This window comes from Carassius gibelio, chromosome A19 (assembly GCF_023724105.1).
Source record: "Carassius gibelio isolate Cgi1373 ecotype wild population from Czech Republic chromosome A19, carGib1.2-hapl.c, whole genome shotgun sequence".
In the NCBI taxonomy this organism is placed as follows: Eukaryota; Metazoa; Chordata; class Actinopteri; order Cypriniformes; family Cyprinidae; genus Carassius; species Carassius gibelio.
In genome coordinates, this window is record NC_068389.1 from 1,584,701 (window position 1) to 1,602,135 (window position 17,435).

The window sequence follows — 17,435 nt, forward strand, 5'->3', positions numbered from 1 at the left end:
TCAATGCCCGATCTCTGAATATAAGCAGGTTTGCGCCAGGTTAGTACATGGATGGGAGACTGCCTGGGAATACCAGGTGCTTTAAATGTTTGGATATTTTTCACGAATTATATAATAATCTTGCAAAAAAAAAAAAAAAAAAAAAAAGAGTCAATGCCCGATCTCTGAATCTTAGCAGGTTTAGGTCTGGTTAGTACTTGGATGAGAGACCGCCAAGGAATACCAGGTGCTTTAAGCTTTTGGAATTTTTTCACTTAGTATATAATAAATTTGGCAAAAAATAGAGTCAATGCCCGATCTCTGAATATAAGCAGGTTTGGGCCAGGTTAGTACTTGGATGAGAGACCGCCTAGGAATACCAGGTGCTTTAAGCTTTTGGGGTTTCTTTCCTACTTTTATAATGTACTGGCGAGTAGATTGGCTGATCTTTAAATAGCCTTCTCTTTGCAGCAGTCTTTGCTTATGGCCATACCAGCCTGGCTATGCCCAATCTTGTCTGATCTCGGAAGCTAAGCAGGTTTGGGCCTGGTTAGTGCCTGGATGGGAGACCGCCTGGGAATGCCAGGTACTCTAAGCTATTTTGAAATTTTTCACTTAGTATATAATAAATTTGGCAAAAAATAGAGTCAGTGCCCGATCTCTGAATATAAGCAGGTTTGGGCCAGGTTAGTACATGGATGGGAGACTGCCTGGGAATACCAGGTGCTTTAAATTTTTGGATATTTTTCACAAATTATATAATAATCTTGCAAAAAAAAAAAAAAAAAAAGAAGAAGTCAATGCCCGATCTCTGAATCTTAGCAGGTTAAGGTCTGGTTAGTAATTGAATGATAGACCGCCAAGGAATACCAGGTGCTTTAAGCTTTTGGAATTTTTTCACTTAGTATATAATAAATTTGCCAAAAAATAGAGTCAATGCCCGATCTCTGAATATAAGCAGGTTTGCGCCAGGTTAGTACATGGATGGGAGACTGCCTGGGAATACCAGGTGCTTTAAATGTTTGGATATTTTTCACGAATTATATAATAATCTTGCAAAAAAAAAAAAAAAGAAGAAGTCAATGCCCGATCTCTGAATCTTAGCAGGTTAAGGTCTGGTTAGTAATTGAATGATAGACCGCCAAGGAATACCAGGTGCTTAAAGCTTTTGGAATTTTTTCACTTAGTATATAATAAATTTGGCAAAAAATAGAGTCAATGCCCGATCTCTGAATATAAGCAGGTTTGGGCCAGGTTAGTACATGGATGGGAGACTGCCTGGGAATAACAGGTGCTTTAAATTTTTGGATATTTTTCACGAATTATATAATAATCTTGCAAAAAAAAAAAAAAAAGAAGAAGTCAATGCCCGATCTCTGAATCTTAGCAGGTTAAGGTCTGGTTAGTACTTGAATGATAGACCGCCAAGGAATACCAGGTGCTTTAAGCTTTTGGAATTTTTTCACTTAGTATATAATAAATTTGGCAAAAAATAGAGTCAATGCCCGATCTCTGAATATAAGCAGGTTTGGGCCAGGTTAGTACTTGGATGAGAGACCGCCTAGGAATACCAGGTGCTTTAAGCTTTTGGGGTTTCTTTCCTACTTTTATAATGTACTGGCGAGTAGATTGGCTGATCTTTAAATAGCCTTCTCTTTGCAGCAGTCTTCGCTTATGGCCATACCAGCCTGGCTATGCCCGATCTTGTCTGATCTCGTAAGCTAAGCAGGTTTGGGCCTGGTTAGTGCCTGGATGGGAGACCGCCTGGGAATGCCAGGTACTGTAAGCTTTTTTGAAATTTTTCACTTAGTATATAATAATTTTGCCAAAAAATTAGAGTCAATGCCCGATCTCTGAATATAAGCAGGTTTGCGCCAGGTTAGTACATGGATGGGAGACTGCCTGGGAATACAAGGTGCTTTAAATGTTTGGATATTTTTCACGAATTATATAATAATCTTGCAAAAAAAAAAAAGAGTCAATGCCCGATCACTGAATGTTAGCAGGTTTAGGTCTAGTTAGTACTTGGATGAGAGACCGCCAAGGAATACCAGGTGCTTTAAGCTTTTGGAATTTTTTCACTTAGTATATAATAAATTTGGCAAAAAATAGAGTCAATGCCCGATCTCTGAATATAAGCAGGTTTGCGCCAGGTTAGTACATGGATGGGAGACTGCCTGGGAATACCAGGTGCTTTAAATTTTTGGATATTTTTCACGAATTATATAATAATCTGGCAAAAAAAAAAAAAAAAAGAGTCAATGCCCGATCTCTGAATCTTAGCAGGTTTAGATCTGGTTAGTACTTGGATGAGAGACCGCCAAGGAATACCAGGTGCTTTAAGCTTTTGGAATTTTTTCACTTAGTATATAATAAATTTGGCAAAAAATAGAGTCAGTGCCCGATCTCTGAATATAAGCAGGTTTGGGCCAGGTTTGTACATGGATGGGAGACTGCCTGGGAATACCAGGTGCTTTAAATTTTTGGATATTTTTCACAAATTATATAATAATCTTGCAAAAAAAAAAAAAAAAATAGAGTCAATGCCCGATCTCTGAATCTTAGCAGGTTTAGGTCTGGTTAGTACTTGGATGAGAGACCGCCTAGGAATACCAGGTGCTTTAAGCTTTTGGGGTTTCTTTCCTACTTTTATAATGTACTGGCGAGTAGATTGGCTGATCTTTAAATAGCCTTCTCTTTGCAGCAGTCTTCGCTTATGGCCATACCAGCCTGGCTATGCCCGATCTTGTCTGATCTCGTAAGCTAAGCAGGTTTGGGTCTGGTTAGTACTTGGATGAGAGACCGCCAAGGAATACCAGGTGCTTTAAGCTTTTGGAATTTTTTAACTTAGTATATAATAAATTTGGCAAAAAATAGAGTCAATGCCCGATCTCTGAATATAAGCAGGTTTGCGCCAGGTTAGTACATGGATGGGAGACTGCCTGGGAATACCAGGTGCTTTAAATTTTTGGATATTTTTCACGAATTATATAATAATCTGGCAAAAAAAAAAAAAAAAAAGAGTCAATGCCCGATCTCTGAATCTTAGCAGGTTTAGGTCTGGTTAAAACTTGGTTGAAAGACCGCCTAGGAATACCAGGTGCTTAAAGCTTTTGGAATTTTTTTACTTAGTATATAATAAATTTGGCAAAAAATAGAGTCAATGCCCGATCTCTGAATATAAGCAGGTTTGGGCCAGGTTAGTACATGGATGGGAGACTGCCTGGGAATACCAGGTGCTTTAAATTTTTGGATATTTTTCACGAATTATATAATAATCTTGCAAAAAAAAAAAAAAAAAAAAGAAGAAGTCAATGCCCGATCTCTGAATCTTAGCAGGTTAAGGTCTGGTTAGTACTTGAATGATAGACCGCCAAGGAATACCAGGTGCTTTAAGCTTTTTTGAAATTTTTCACTTAGTATATAATAATTTTGCCAAAAAATTAGAGTCAATGCCCGATCTCTGAATATAAGCAGGTTTGGGCCAGGATAGTACTTGGATGAGAGACCGCCTAGGAATACCAGGTGCTTTAAGCTTTTGGGGTTTCTTTCCTACTTTTATAATGTACTGGCGAGTAGATTGGCTGATCTTTAAATAGCCTTCTCTTTGCAGCAGTCTTCGCTTATGGCCATACCAGCCTGGCTATGCCCGATCTTGTCTGATCTCGTAAGCTAAGCAGGTTTGGGCCTGGTTAGTGCCTGGATGGGAGACCGCCTGGGAATGCCAGGTACTGTAAGCTTTTTTGAAATTTTTCACTTAGTATATAATAATTTTGCCAAAAAATTAGAGTCAATGCCCGATCTCTGAATATAAGCAGGTTTGCGCCAGGTTAGTACATGGATGGGAGACTGCCTGGGAATACCAGGTGCTTTAAATGTTTGGATATTTTTCACGAATTATATAATAATCTTGCAAAAAAAAAAAAAGAGTCAATGCCCGATCACTGAATTTTAGCAGGTTTAGGTCTAGTTAGTACTTGGATGAGAGACCGCCAAGGAATACCAGGTGCTTTAAGCTTTTGGAATTTTTTCACTTAGTATATAATAAATTTGGCAAAAAATAGAGTCAATGCCCGATCTCTGAATATAAGCAGGTTTGGGCCAGGTTAGTACATGGATGGGAGACTGCCTGGGAATACCAGGTGCTTTAAATTTTTGGATATTTTTCACAAATTATATAATAATCTTGCAAAAAAAAAAAAAAAAATAGAGTCAATGCCCGATCTCTGAATCTTAGCAGGTTTAGGTCTGGTTAGTACTTGGATGAGAGACCGCCTAGGAATACCAGGTGCTTTAAGCTTTTGGGGTTTCTTTCCTACTTTTATAATGTACTGGCGAGTAGATTGGCCGATCTTTAAATAGCCTTCTCTTTGCAGCATTCTTCGCTTATGGCCATACCAGCCTGGCTATGCCCGATCTTGTCTGATCTCGTAAGCTAAGCAGGTTTGGGCCTGGTTAGTGCCTGGATGGGAGACCGCCTGGGAATGCCAGGTACTGTAAGCTTTTTTGAAATTTTTCACTTAGTATATAATAATTTTGCCAAAAAATAGAGTCAATGCCCGATCTCTGAATATAAGCAGGTTTGCGCCAGGTTAGTACATGGATGGGAGACTGCCTGGGAATACCAGGTGCTTTAAATGTTTGGATATTTTTCACGAATTATATAATAATCTTGCAAAAAAAAAAAAAAAAAAAAGAGTCAATGCCCGATCTCTGAATCTTAGCAGGTTTAGGTCTGGTTAGTACTTGGATGAGAGACCGCCAAGGAATACCAGGTGCTTTAAGCTTTTGGAATTTTTTCACTTAGTATATAATAAATTTGGCAAAAAATAGAGTCAATGCCCGATCTCTGAATATAAGCAGGTTTGGGCCAGGTTAGTACATGGATGGGAGACTGCCTGGGAATACCAGGTGCTTTAAATTTTTGGATATTTTTCACGAATTATATAATAATCTTGCAAAAAAAAAAAAAAAAAAGAAGAAGTCAATGCCCGATCTCTGAATCTTAGCAGGTTAAGGTCTGGTTAGTAATTGAATGATAGACCGCCAAGGAATACCAGGTGCTTTAAGCTTTTGGAATTTTTTCACTTAATATATAATAAATTTGGCAAAAAATAGAGTCAATGCCCGATCTCTGAATATAAGCAGGTTTGGGCCAGGTTAGTACTTGGATGAGAGACCGCCTAGGAATACCAGGTGCTTTAAGCTTTTGGGGTTTCTTTCCTACTTTTATAATGTACTGGCGAGTAGATTGGCTGATCTTTAAATAGCCTTCTCTTTGCAGCAGTCTTTGCTTATGGCCATACCAGCCTGGCTATGCCCGATCTTGTCTGATCTCGTAAGCTAAGCAGGTTTGGGCCTGGTTAGTGCCTGGATGGGAGACCGCCTGGGAATGCCAGGTACTGTAAGCTTTTTTGAAATTTTTCACTTAGTATATAATAATTTTGCCAAAAAATAGAGTCAATGCCCGATCTCTGAATATAAGCAGGTTTGCGCCAGGTTAGTACATGGATGGGAGACTGCCTGGGAATACCAGGTGCTTTAAATGTTTGGATATTTTTCACGAATTATATAATAATCTTGCAAAAAAAAAAAAAAAAGAGTCAATGCCCGATCTCTGAATCTTAGCAGGTTTAGGTCTGGTTAGTACTTGGATGAGAGACCGCCAAGGAATACCAGGTGCTTTAAGCTTTTGGAATTTTTTCACTTAGTATTTAATAAATTTGGCAAAAAATAGAGTCAATGCCCGATCTCTGAATATAAGCAGGTTTGGGCCAGGTTAGTACATGGATGGGAGACTGCCTGGGAATACCAGGTGCTTTAAATTTTTGGATATTTTTCACGAATTATATAATAATCTTGCAAAAAAAAAAAAAAAAAAGAAGAAGTCAATGCCCGATCTCTGAATCTTAGCAGGTTAAGGTCTGGTTAGTAATTGAATGATAGACCGCCAAGGAATACCAGGTGCTTTAAGCTTTTGGAATTTTTTCACTTAGTATATAATAAATTTGGCAAAAAATAGAGTCAATGCCCGATCTCTGAATATAAGCAGGTTTGGGCCAGGTTAGTACTTGGATGAGAGACCGCCTAGGAATACCAGGTGCTTTAAGCTTTTGGGGTTTCTTTCCTACTTTTATAATGTACTGGCGAGTAGATTGGCTGATCTTTAAATAGCCTTCTCTTTGCAGCAGTCTTCGCTTATGGCCATACCAGCCTGGCTATGCCCGATCTTGTCTGATCTCGTAAGCTAAGCAGGTTTGGGCCTGGTTAGTGCCTGGATGGGAGACCGCCTGGGAATGCCAGGTACTGTAAGCTTTTTTGAAATTTTTCACTTAGTATATAATAATTTTGCCAAAAAATAGAGTCAATGCCCGATCTCTGAATATAAGCAGGTTTGCGCCAGGTTAGTACATGGATGGGAGACTGCCTGGGAATACCAGGTGCTTTAAATGTTTGGATATTTTTCACGAATTATATAATAATCTTGCAAAAAAAAAAAAAAAAGAGTCAATGCCCGATCTCTGAATCTTAGCAGGTTTAGGTCTGGTTAGTACTTGGATGAGAGACCGCCAAGGAATACCAGGTGCTTTAAGCTTTTGGAATTTTTTCACTTAGTATATAATAAATTTGGCAAAAAATAGAGTCAATGCCCGATCTCTGAATATAAGCAGGTTTGGGCCAGGTTAGTACATGGATGGGAGACTGCCTGGGAATACCAGGTGCTTTAAATTTTTGGATATTTTTCACGAATTATATAATAATCTTGCAAAAAAAAAAAAAAAAAAGAAGAAGTCAATGCCCGATCTCTGAATCTTAGCAGGTTAAGGTCTGGTTAGTAATTGAATGATAGACCGCCAAGGAATACCAGGTGCTTTAAGCTTTTGGAATTTTTTCACTTAGTATATAATAAATTTGGCAAAAAATAGAGTCAATGCCCGATCTCTGAATATAAGCAGGTTTGGGCCAGGTTAGTACTTGGATGAGAGACCGCCTAGGAATACCAGGTGCTTTAAGCTTTTGGGGTTTCTTTCCTACTTTTATAATGTACTGGCGAGTAGATTGGCTGATCTTTAAATAGCCTTCTCTTTGCAGCAGTCTTCGCTTATGGCCATACCAGCCTGGCTATGCCCGATCTTGTCTGATCTCGTAAGCTAAGCAGGTTTGGGCCTGGTTAGTGCCTGGATGGGAGACCGCCTGGGAATACCAGGTACTGTAAGCTTTTTTGAAATTTTTCACTTAGTATATAATAATTTTGCCAAAAAATAGAGTCAATGCCCGATCTCTGAATATAAGCAGGTTTGCGCCAGGTTAGTACATGGATGGGAGACTGCCTGGGAATACCAGGTGCTTTAAATGTTTGGATATTTTTCACGAATTATATAATAATCTTGCAAAAAAAAAAAAAAAAGAAGAAGTCAATGCCCGATCTCTGAATCTTAGCAGGTTAAGGTCTGGTTAGTAATTGAATGATAGACCGCCAAGGAATACCAGGTGCTTAAAACTTTTGGAATTTTTTCACTTAGTATATAATAAATTTGGCAAAAAATAGAGTCAATGCCCGATCTCTGAATATAAGCAGGTTTGGGCCAGGTTAGTACATGGATGGGAGACTGCCTGGGAATACCAGGTGCTTTAAATTTTTGGAAATTTTTCACGAATTATATAATAATCTTGCAAAAAAAAAAAAAAAAAAGAAGAAGTCAATGCCCGATCTCTGAATCTTAGCAGGTTAAGGTCTGGTTAGTACTTGAATGATAGACCGCCAAGGAATACCAGGTGCTTTAAGCTTTTGGAATTTTTTCACTTAGTATATAATAAATTTGGCAAAAAATAGAGTCAATGCCCGATCTCTGAATATAAGCAGGTTTGGGCCAGGTTAGTACTTGGATGAGAGACCGCCTAGGAATACCAGGTGCTTTAAGCTTTTGGGGTTTCTTTCCTACTTTTATAATGTACTGGCGAGTAGATTGGCTGATCTATAAATAGCCTTCTCTTTGCAGCAGTCTTCGCTTATGGCCATACCAGCCTGGCTATGCCCGATCTTGTCTGATCTCGTAAGCTAAGCAGGTTTGGGCCTGGTTAGTGCCTGGATGGGAGACCGCCTGGGAATGCCAGGTACTGTAAGCTTTTTTGAAATTTTTCACTTAGTATATAATAATTTTGCCAAAAAATTAGAGTCAATGCCCGATCTCTGAATATAAGCAGGTTTGCGCCAGGTTAGTACATGGATGGGAGACTGCCTGGGAATACCAGGTGCTTTAAATGTTTGGATATTTTTCACGAATTATATAATAATCTTGCAAAAAAAAAAAAAGAGTCAATGCCCGATCACTGAATTTTAGCAGGTTTAGGTCTAGTTAGTACTTGGATGAGAGACCGCCAATGAATACCAGGTGCTTTAAGCTTTTGGAATTTTTTCACTTAGTATATAATAAATTTGGCAAAAAATAGAGTCAATGCCCGATCTCTGAATATAAGCAGGTTTGCGCCAGGTTAGTACATGGATGGGAGACTGCCTGGGAATACCAGGTGCTTTAAATTTTTGGATATTTTTCACGAATTATATAATAATCTGGCAAAAAAAAAAAAAAAAATAGAGTCAATGCCCGATCTCTGAATCTTAGCAGGTTTAGGTCTGGTTAGTACTTGGATGAGAGACCGCCTAGGAATACCAGGTGCTTTAAGCTTTTGGGGTTTCTTTCCTACTTTTATAATGTACTGGCGAGTAGATTGGCTGATCTTTAAATAGCCTTCTCTTTGCAGCAGTCTTCGCTTATGGCCATACCAGCCTGGCTATGCCCGATCTTGTCTGATCTCGTAAGCTAAGCAGGTTTGGGCCTGGTTAGTGCCTGGATGGGAGACCGCCTGGGAATGCCAGGTACTGTAAGCTTCTTTGAAATTTTTCACTTAGTATATAATAATTTTGCCAAAAAATTAGAGTCAATGCCCGATCTCTGAATATAAGCAGGTTTGCGCCAGGTTAGTACATGGATGGGAGACTGCCTGGGAATACCAGGTGCTTTAAATGTTTGGATATTTTTCACGAATTATATAATAATCTTGCAAAAAAAAAAAAAGAGTCAATGCCCGATCACTGAATTTTAGCAGGTTTAGGTCTAGTTAGTACTTGGATGAGAGACCGCCAAGGAATACCAGGTGCTTTAAGCTTTTGGAATTTTTTCACTTAGTATATAATAAATTTGGCAAAAAATAGAGTCAATGCCCGATCTCTGAATATAAGCAGGTTTGCGCCAGGTTAGTACATGGATGGGAGACTGCCTGGGAATACCAGGTGCTTTAAATTTTTGGATATTTTTCACGAATTATATAATAATCTGGCAAAAAAAAAAAAAAAGAGTCAATGCCCGATCTCTGAATCTTAGCAGGTTTAGATCTGGTTAGTACTTGGATGAGAGACCGCCAAGGAATACCAGGTGCTTTAAGCTTTTGGAATTTTTTCACTTAGTATATAATAAATTTGGCAAAAAATAGAGTCAGTGCCCGATCTCTGAATATAAGCAGGTTTGGGCCAGGTTAGTACATGGATGGGAGACTGCCTGGGAATACCAGGTGCTTTAAATTTTTGGATATTTTTCACAAATTATATAATAATCTTGCAAAAAAAAAAAAAAATAGAGTCAATGCCCGATCTCTGAATCTTAGCAGGTTTAGGTCTGGTTAGTACTTGGATGAGAGACCGCCTAGGAATACCAGGTGCTTTAAGCTTTTGGGGTTTCTTTCCTACTTTTATAATGTACTGGCGAGTAGATTGGCTGATCTTTAAATAGCCTTCTCTTTGCAGCAGTATTCGCTTATGGCCATACCAGCCTGGCTATGCCCGATCATGTCTGATCTCGTAAGCTAAGCAGGTTTGGGTCTGGTTAGTACTTGGATGAGAGACCGCCAAGGAATACCAGGTGCTTTAAGCTTTTGGAATTTTTTCACTTAGTATATAATAAATTTGGCAAAAAATAGAGTCAATGCCCGATCTCTGAATATAAGCAGGTTTGCGCCAGGTTAGTACATGGATGGGAGACTGCCTGGGAATACCAGGTGCTTTAAATTTTTGGATATTTTTCACGAATTATATAATAATCTTGCAAAAAAAAAAAAAAAAAAGAAGAAGTCAATGCCCGATCTCTGAATCTTAGCAGGTTAAGGTCTGGTTAGTACTTGAATGATAGACCGCCAAGGAATACCAGGTGCTTTAAGCTTTTGGAATTTTTTCACTTAGTATATAATAAATTTGGCAAAAAATAGAGTCAGTGCCCGATCTCTGAATATAAGCAGGTTTGGGCCAGGTTAGTACATGGATGGGAGACTGCCTGGGAATACCAGGTGCTTTAAATTTTTGGATATTTTTCACAAATTATATAATAATCTTGCAAAAAAAAAAAAAAATAGAGTCAATGCCCGATCTCTGAATCTTAGCAGGTTTAGGTCTGGTTAGTACTTGGATGAGAGACCGCCTAGGAATACCAGGTGCTTTAAGCTTTTGGGGTTTCTTTCCTACTTTTATAATGTACTGGCGAGTAGATTGGCTGATCTTTAAATAGCCTTCTCTTTGCAGCAGTATTCGCTTATGGCCATACCAGCCTGGCTATGCCCGATCATGTCTGATCTCGTAAGCTAAGCAGGTTTGGGTCTGGTTAGTACTTGGATGAGAGACCGCCAAGGAATACCAGGTGCTTTAAGCTTTTGGAATTTTTTCACTTAGTATATAATAAATTTGGCAAAAAATAGAGTCAATGCCCGATCTCTGAATATAAGCAGGTTTGCGCCAGGTTAGTACATGGATGGGAGACTGCCTGGGAATACCAGGTGCTTTAAATTTTTGGATATTTTTCACGAATTATATAATAATCTTGCAAAAAAAAAAAAAAAAAAGAAGAAGTCAATGCCCGATCTCTGAATCTTAGCAGGTTAAGGTCTGGTTAGTACTTGAATGATAGACCGCCAAGGAATACCAGGTGCTTTAAGCTTTTGGAATTTTTTCACTTAGTATATAATAAATTTGGCAAAAAATAGAGTCAATGCCCGATCTCTGAATATAAGCAGGTTTGGGCCAGGTTAGTACTTGGATGAGAGACCGCCTAGGAATACCAGGTGCTTTAAGCTTTTGGGGTTTCTTTCCTACTTTTATAATGTACTGGCGAGTAGATTGGCTGATCTTTAAATAGCCTTCTCTTTGCAGCAGTCTTCGCTTATGGCCATACCAGCCTGGCTATGCCCGATCTTGTCTGATCTCGTAAGCTAAGCAGGTTTGGGCCTGGTTAGTGCCTGGATGGGAGACCGCCTGGGAATGCCAGGTACTGTAAGCTTTTTTGAAATTTTTCACTTAGTATATAATAATTTTGCCAAAAAATTAGAGTCAATGCCCGATCTCTGAATATAAGCAGGTTTGCGCCAGGTTAGTACATGGATGGGAGACTGCCTGGGAATACCAGGTGCTTTAAATGTTTGGATATTTTTCACGAATTATATAATAATCTTGCAAAAAAAAAAAAAGAGTCAATGCCCGATCACTGAATTTTAGCAGGTTTAGGTCTAGTTAGTACTTGGATGAGAGACCGCCAAGGAATACCAGGTGCTTTAAGCTTTTGGAATTTTTTCACTTAGTATATAATAAATTTGGCAAAAAATAGAGTCAATGCCCGATCTCTGAAAATAAGCAGGTTTGCGCCAGGTTAGTACATGGATGGGAGACTGCCTGGGAATACCAGGTGCTTTAAATTTTTGGATATTTTTCACGAATTATATAATAATCTGGCAAAAAAAAAAAAAAAGAGTCAATGCCCGATCTCTGAATCTTAGCAGGTTAAGGTCTGGTTAGTACTTGAATGATAGACCGCCAAGGAATACCAGGTGCTTTAAGCTTTTGGAATTTTTTCACTTAGTATATAATAAATTTGGCAAAAAATAGAGTCAATGCCCGATCTCTGAATATAAGCAGGTTTGGGCCAGGTTAGTACTTGGATGAGAGACCGCCTAGGAATACCAGGTGCTTTAAGCTTTTGGGGTTTCTTTCCTACTTTTATAATGTACTGGCGAGTAGATTGGCTGATCTATAAATAGCCTTCTCTTTGCAGCAGTCTTCGCTTATGGCCATACCAGCCTGGCTATGCCCGATCTTGTCTGATCTCGTAAGCTAAGCAGGTTTGGGCCTGGTTAGTGCCTGGATGGGAGACCGCCTGGGAATGCCAGGTACTGTAAGCTTTTTTGAAATTTTTCACTTAGTATATAATAATTTTGCCAAAAAATTAGAGTCAATGCCCGATCTCTGAATATAAGCAGGTTTGCGCCAGGTTAGTACATGGATGGGAGACTGCCTGGGAATACCAGGTGCTTTAAATGTTTGGATATTTTTCACGAATTATATAATAATCTTGCAAAAAAAAAAAAAGAGTCAATGCCCGATCACTGAATTTTAGCAGGTTTAGGTCTAGTTAGTACTTGGATGAGAGACCGCCAATGAATACCAGGTGCTTTAAGCTTTTGGAATTTTTTCACTTAGTATATAATAAATTTGGCAAAAAATAGAGTCAATGCCCGATCTCTGAATATAAGCAGGTTTGCGCCAGGTTAGTACATGGATGGGAGACTGCCTGGGAATACCAGGTGCTTTAAATTTTTGGATATTTTTCACGAATTATATAATAATCTGGCAAAAAAAAAAAAAAAATAGAGTCAATGCCCGATCTCTGAATCTTAGCAGGTTTAGGTCTGGTTAGTACTTGGATGAGAGACCGCCTAGGAATACCAGGTGCTTTAAGCTTTTGGGGTTTCTTTCCTACTTTTATAATGTACTGGCGAGTAGATTGGCTGATCTTTAAATAGCCTTCTCTTTGCAGCAGTCTTCGCTTATGGCCATACCAGCCTGGCTATGCCCGATCTTGTCTGATCTCGTAAGCTAAGCAGGTTTGGGCCTGGTTAGTGCCTGGATGGGAGACCGCCTGGGAATGCCAGGTACTGTAAGCTTCTTTGAAATTTTTCACTTAGTATATAATAATTTTGCCAAAAAATTAGAGTCAATGCCCGATCTCTGAATATAAGCAGGTTTGCGCCAGGTTAGTACATGGATGGGAGACTGCCTGGGAATACCAGGTGCTTTAAATGTTTGGATATTTTTCACGAATTATATAATAATCTTGCAAAAAAAAAAAAAGAGTCAATGCCCGATCACTGAATTTTAGCAGGTTTAGGTCTAGTTAGTACTTGGATGAGAGACCGCCAAGGAATACCAGGTGCTTTAAGCTTTTGGAATTTTTTCACTTAGTATATAATAAATTTGGCAAAAAATAGAGTCAATGCCCGATCTCTGAATATAAGCAGGTTTGCGCCAGGTTAGTACATGGATGGGAGACTGCCTGGGAATACCAGGTGCTTTAAATTTTTGGATATTTTTCACGAATTATATAATAATCTGGCAAAAAAAAAAAAAAAGAGTCAATGCCCGATCTCTGAATCTTAGCAGGTTTAGATCTGGTTAGTACTTGGATGAGAGACCGCCAAGGAATACCAGGTGCTTTAAGCTTTTGGAATTTTTTCACTTAGTATATAATAAATTTGGCAAAAAATAGAGTCAGTGCCCGATCTCTGAATATAAGCAGGTTTGGGCCAGGTTAGTACATGGATGGGAGACTGCCTGGGAATACCAGGTGCTTTAAATTTTTGGATATTTTTCACAAATTATATAATAATCTTGCAAAAAAAAAAAAAAATAGAGTCAATGCCCGATCTCTGAATCTTAGCAGGTTTAGGTCTGGTTAGTACTTGGATGAGAGACCGCCTAGGAATACCAGGTGCTTTAAGCTTTTGGGGTTTCTTTCCTACTTTTATAATGTACTGGCGAGTAGATTGGCTGATCTTTAAATAGCCTTCTCTTTGCAGCAGTATTCGCTTATGGCCATACCAGCCTGGCTATGCCCGATCATGTCTGATCTCGTAAGCTAAGCAGGTTTGGGTCTGGTTAGTACTTGGATGAGAGACCGCCAAGGAATACCAGGTGCTTTAAGCTTTTGGAATTTTTTCACTTAGTATATAATAAATTTGGCAAAAAATAGAGTCAATGCCCGATCTCTGAATATAAGCAGGTTTGCGCCAGGTTAGTACATGGATGGGAGACTGCCTGGGAATACCAGGTGCTTTAAATTTTTGGATATTTTTCACGAATTATATAATAATCTTGCAAAAAAAAAAAAAAAAAAGAAGAAGTCAATGCCCGATCTCTGAATCTTAGCAGGTTAAGGTCTGGTTAGTACTTGAATGATAGACCGCCAAGGAATACCAGGTGCTTTAAGCTTTTGGAATTTTTTCACTTAGTATATAATAAATTTGGCAAAAAATAGAGTCAATGCCCGATCTCTGAATATAAGCAGGTTTGGGCCAGGTTAGTACTTGGATGAGAGACCGCCTAGGAATACCAGGTGCTTTAAGCTTTTGGGGTTTCTTTCCTACTTTTATAATGTACTGGCGAGTAGATTGGCTGATCTTTAAATAGCCTTCTCTTTGCAGCAGTCTTCGCTTATGGCCATACCAGCCTGGCTATGCCCGATCTTGTCTGATCTCGTAAGCTAAGCAGGTTTGGGCCTGGTTAGTGCCTGGATGGGAGACCGCCTGGGAATGCCAGGTACTGTAAGCTTTTTTGAAATTTTTCACTTAGTATATAATAATTTTGCCAAAAAATTAGAGTCAATGCCCGATCTCTGAATATAAGCAGGTTTGCGCCAGGTTAGTACATGGATGGGAGACTGCCTGGGAATACCAGGTGCTTTAAATGTTTGGATATTTTTCACGAATTATATAATAATCTTGCAAAAAAAAAAAAAGAGTCAATGCCCGATCACTGAATTTTAGCAGGTTTAGGTCTAGTTAGTACTTGGATGAGAGACCGCCAAGGAATACCAGGTGCTTTAAGCTTTTGGAATTTTTTCACTTAGTATATAATAAATTTGGCAAAAAATAGAGTCAATGCCCGATCTCTGAAAATAAGCAGGTTTGCGCCAGGTTAGTACATGGATGGGAGACTGCCTGGGAATACCAGGTGCTTTAAATTTTTGGATATTTTTCACGAATTATATAATAATCTGGCAAAAAAAAAAAAAAAGAGTCAATGCCCGATCTCTGAATCTTAGCAGGTTAAGGTCTGGTTAGTACTTGAATGATAGACCGCCAAGGAATACCAGGTGCTTTAAGCTTTTGGAATTTTTTCACTTAGTATATAATAAATTTGGCAAAAAATAGAGTCAATGCCCGATCTCTGAATATAAGCAGGTTTGGGCCAGGTTAGTACTTGGATGAGAGACCGCCTAGGAATACCAGGTGCTTTAAGCTTTTGGGGTTTCTTTCCTACTTTTATAATGTACTGGCGAGTAGATTGGCTGATCTATAAATAGCCTTCTCTTTGCAGCAGTCTTCGCTTATGGCCATACCAGCCTGGCTATGCCCGATCTTGTCTGATCTCGTAAGCTAAGCAGGTTTGGGCCTGGTTAGTGCCTGGATGGGAGACCGCCTGGGAATGCCAGGTACTGTAAGCTTTTTTGAAATTTTTCACTTAGTATATAATAATTTTGCCAAAAAATTAGAGTCAATGCCCGATCTCTGAATATAAGCAGGTTTGCGCCAGGTTAGTACATGGATGGGAGACTGCCTGGGAATACCAGGTGCTTTAAATGTTTGGATATTTTTCACGAATTATATAATAATCTTGCAAAAAAAAAAAAAGAGTCAATGCCCGATCACTGAATTTTAGCAGGTTTAGGTCTAGTTAGTACTTGGATGAGAGACCGCCAATGAATACCAGGTGCTTTAAGCTTTTGGAATTTTTTCACTTAGTATATAATAAATTTGGCAAAAAATAGAGTCAATGCCCGATCTCTGAATATAAGCAGGTTTGCGCCAGGTTAGTACATGGATGGGAGACTGCCTGGGAATACCAGGTGCTTTAAATTTTTGGATATTTTTCACGAATTATATAATAATCTGGCAAAAAAAAAAAAAAAAATAGAGTCAATGCCCGATCTCTGAATCTTAGCAGGTTTAGGTCTGGTTAGTACTTGGATGAGAGACCGCCTAGGAATACCAGGTGCTTTAAGCTTTTGGGGTTTCTTTCCTACTTTTATAATGTACTGGCGAGTAGATTGGCTGATCTTTAAATAGCCTTCTCTTTGCAGCAGTCTTCGCTTATGGCCATACCAGCCTGGCTATGCCCGATCTTGTCTGATCTCGTAAGCTAAGCAGGTTTGGGCCTGGTTAGTGCCTGGATGGGAGACCGCCTGGGAATGTCAGGTACTGTAAGCTTCTTTGAAATTTTTCACTTAGTATATAATAATTTTGCCAAAAAATTAGAGTCAATGCCCGATCTCTGAATATAAGCAGGTTTGCGCCAGGTTAGTACATGGATGGGAGACTGCCTGGGAATACCAGGTGCTTTAAATGTTTGGATATTTTTCACGAATTATATAATAATCTTGCAAAAAAAAAAAAAGAGTCAATGCCCGATCACTGAATTTTAGCAGGTTTAGGTCTAGTTAGTACTTGGATGAGAGACCGCCAAGGAATACCAGGTGCTTTAAGCTTTTGGAATTTTTTCACTTAGTATATAATAAATTTGGCAAAAAATAGAGTCAATGCCCGATCTCTGAATATAAGCAGGTTTGCGCCAGGTTAGTACATGGATGGGAGACTGCCTGGGAATACCAGGTGCTTTAAATTTTTGGATATTTTTCACGAATTATATAATAATCTGGCAAAAAAAAAAAAAAAAGAGTCAATGCCCGATCTCTGAATCTTAGCAGGTTTAGATCTGGTTAGTACTTGGATGAGAGACCGCCAAGGAATACCAGGTGCTTTAAGCTTTTGGAATTTTTTCACTTAGTATATAATAAATTTGGCAAAAAATAGAGTCAGTGCCCGATCTCTGAATATAAGCAGGTTTGGGCCAGGTTAGTACATGGATGGGAGACTGCCTGGGAATACCAGGTGCTTTAAATTTTTGGATATTTTTCACAAATTATATAATAATCTTGCAAAAAAAAAAAAAAATAGAGTCAATGCCCGATCTCTGAATCTTAGCAGGTTTAGGTCTGGTTAGTACTTGGATGAGAGACCGCCTAGGAATACCAGGTGCTTTAAGCTTTTGGGGTTTCTTTCCTACTTTTATAATGTACTGGCGAGTAGATTGGCTGATCTTTAAATAGCCTTCTCTTTGCAGCAGTATTCGCTTATGGCCATACCAGCCTGGCTATGCCCGATCATGTCTGATCTCGTAAGCTAAGCAGGTTTGGGTCTGGTTAGTACTTGGATGAGAGACCGCCAAGGAATACCAGGTGCTTTAAGCTTTTGGAATTTTTTCACTTAGTATATAATAAATTTGGCAAAAAATAGAGTCAATGCCCGATCTCTGAATATAAGCAGGTTTGCGCCAGGTTAGTACATGGATGGGAGACTGCCTGGGA

The 17,435-nt window shown here is 38.9% G+C and overlaps 20 pseudogenes; all 20 read left to right on the forward strand.

The window, feature by feature from the left end:
- Nucleotides 1–458: 458 nt before the first annotated feature.
- LOC127937043 (uncharacterized) lies at nucleotides 459–577 on the forward strand (annotated as a pseudogene).
- Nucleotides 578–1,649: 1,072 nt separating this feature from the next.
- Nucleotides 1,650–1,768, forward strand: LOC127936239 (uncharacterized; annotated as a pseudogene).
- Nucleotides 1,769–2,691: 923 nt separating this feature from the next.
- Nucleotides 2,692–2,810, forward strand: LOC127937332 (uncharacterized; annotated as a pseudogene).
- A 790-nt stretch (nucleotides 2,811–3,600) lies between these two features.
- On the forward strand, nucleotides 3,601–3,719 carry LOC127936240 (uncharacterized; annotated as a pseudogene).
- A 644-nt stretch (nucleotides 3,720–4,363) lies between these two features.
- Nucleotides 4,364–4,482, forward strand: LOC127936242 (uncharacterized; annotated as a pseudogene).
- A 789-nt stretch (nucleotides 4,483–5,271) lies between these two features.
- LOC127936243 (uncharacterized) lies at nucleotides 5,272–5,390 on the forward strand (annotated as a pseudogene).
- Nucleotides 5,391–6,175: 785 nt separating this feature from the next.
- On the forward strand, nucleotides 6,176–6,294 carry LOC127936244 (uncharacterized; annotated as a pseudogene).
- A 785-nt stretch (nucleotides 6,295–7,079) lies between these two features.
- LOC127937882 (uncharacterized) lies at nucleotides 7,080–7,198 on the forward strand (annotated as a pseudogene).
- Nucleotides 7,199–7,987: 789 nt separating this feature from the next.
- LOC127936246 (uncharacterized) lies at nucleotides 7,988–8,106 on the forward strand (annotated as a pseudogene).
- A 644-nt stretch (nucleotides 8,107–8,750) lies between these two features.
- Nucleotides 8,751–8,869, forward strand: LOC127936247 (uncharacterized; annotated as a pseudogene).
- Nucleotides 8,870–9,789: 920 nt separating this feature from the next.
- On the forward strand, nucleotides 9,790–9,908 carry LOC127937443 (uncharacterized; annotated as a pseudogene).
- A 649-nt stretch (nucleotides 9,909–10,557) lies between these two features.
- Nucleotides 10,558–10,676, forward strand: LOC127937444 (uncharacterized; annotated as a pseudogene).
- A 505-nt stretch (nucleotides 10,677–11,181) lies between these two features.
- Nucleotides 11,182–11,300, forward strand: LOC127936248 (uncharacterized; annotated as a pseudogene).
- A 776-nt stretch (nucleotides 11,301–12,076) lies between these two features.
- On the forward strand, nucleotides 12,077–12,195 carry LOC127936249 (uncharacterized; annotated as a pseudogene).
- A 643-nt stretch (nucleotides 12,196–12,838) lies between these two features.
- On the forward strand, nucleotides 12,839–12,957 carry LOC127936250 (uncharacterized; annotated as a pseudogene).
- A 920-nt stretch (nucleotides 12,958–13,877) lies between these two features.
- On the forward strand, nucleotides 13,878–13,996 carry LOC127937446 (uncharacterized; annotated as a pseudogene).
- A 505-nt stretch (nucleotides 13,997–14,501) lies between these two features.
- Nucleotides 14,502–14,620, forward strand: LOC127936251 (uncharacterized; annotated as a pseudogene).
- A 776-nt stretch (nucleotides 14,621–15,396) lies between these two features.
- LOC127936252 (uncharacterized) lies at nucleotides 15,397–15,515 on the forward strand (annotated as a pseudogene).
- Nucleotides 15,516–16,159: 644 nt separating this feature from the next.
- On the forward strand, nucleotides 16,160–16,278 carry LOC127936361 (uncharacterized; annotated as a pseudogene).
- Nucleotides 16,279–17,199: 921 nt separating this feature from the next.
- Nucleotides 17,200–17,318, forward strand: LOC127937447 (uncharacterized; annotated as a pseudogene).
- Nucleotides 17,319–17,435: the final 117 nt, after the last annotated feature.